A 1360-nucleotide genomic window follows, 5' to 3' on the forward strand; every position below is an offset into this window, starting at 1 on the left:
ATAAGAGTGTCCAGATGTTTCAGTTAATATAATTGCTGTGAATTCTTTGATCTGAACTTGACAGGTGAAGGAGTTCTCTTTTCTGCCTCCATAAAATAAAAAAAAATAAAAATAAAAATGAGGGCAGTTCATTCTGTCTGAGTGATAGTCTGTCACTACAAACATTTTAAGTTCTTTTAAGTGCATTTGCATTTTACATAAATATATGTTAGTATTTCCATCACATAACTAAAAAGCACCCATATTATGTGGGATGTACTATAACAAACTTCATATATAGAACAACTCCTTGAGTACTAGAGATTTGGCTGAAGAGACTTTGAATTTCAAAGAATATTCTTTTCTGTAAAGCACCTGTTGGAAATCAGCTGGTGAATTGTTTCTAACACATAGCCTTCTGTATTACCAGGCATCCTTTGAAACACCACACAATTGAAATAAAAAGATGGGGGAACAAGACTTTATGCTAATACCTATCACTGAGACAGAAACACCATAAGAGAATTATTTTGTTGTTGTTAACATTGTCTACTTAAAAAATAATAATAAAAAAAACTGTGTCTTCCAGCTTTCAAGATTGAGTATTTAGTTTAAAATAATGAAATGGTCTACTTCTGACTGCCTCTTCAATAATAGTTATTGAACCAGAGGATCTCTAGAGCAAATTTGCTTTACAATACTAACACAGGGTCTTGAAAGCAACATGCATGTGGCCCTTTTGCAAAAGCCAAATTAAGATTTCTGTTAGCAAGATTTCACTGTATTTTAAGAGGGTGGACCATGATTTATGCCAGTGCAGGATGGGAAAACTAATTTAAATTTTCTTCATTTGTAAATCTCATTTTATGTTTTTCTAGAAGAAAAGAGAGCTTTACCTTTTATCTTAGAGGTAGGTAGAGGACAACTTTGCTGATCACTCTTACAGTTTCTTCTTTATGGTGTAAGTGCAGTAGATAGACGGAGCACCTGGTGCAAATGGATTTGGCAAGAGTTGGGTTCGAGAAATGTAGCAATATTCAAGGAGGCAAATGAAAGCTTGCTTTTCTTGTGCTAACAACAGAACACTCACTTTTTTTTTTTTTTTTTTTTTTTTTTTACAAAAGTTAGGATTGATTAAGATTTTATAAATGTATGAACCAATGAGATAAGGTGGTATAGAAGAGGAACGTACTGGATTTGACGACTATGCTGAGGAGGATACCAGAGACCTAAGTCTCTAAGCCTGCTGCTTTACCATCAACAGAATAATTACCTTGTTTTCTAACATCACACAACACTGTCTCAGCTCAGACAGGAGAGGAACTTCTCCGTTTGCTTCCACAAAAAAAAAAAAAAAAAAAAAAAAAAAAAAAAAAAAAAA

At 33.2% G+C, this 1360-nt stretch overlaps 1 long non-coding RNA gene across 1 annotated transcript in view; it reads right to left on the reverse strand.

The window, feature by feature from the left end:
* Positions 1-1096: 1096 nt before the first annotated feature.
* Positions 1097-1360, reverse strand: part of LOC118174052 — a 10090-nt gene continuing 9826 nt past the window's right edge. The window contains exon 2 of the long non-coding RNA XR_004754519.1: positions 1097-1252. This is a non-coding gene — a long non-coding RNA (uncharacterized LOC118174052). The remainder of the gene's footprint in view (positions 1253-1360) is intronic.

This window comes from Oxyura jamaicensis, chromosome 14, assembly GCF_011077185.1.
Source record: "Oxyura jamaicensis isolate SHBP4307 breed ruddy duck chromosome 14, BPBGC_Ojam_1.0, whole genome shotgun sequence".
Classification (NCBI taxonomy): Eukaryota; Metazoa; Chordata; class Aves; order Anseriformes; family Anatidae; genus Oxyura; species Oxyura jamaicensis.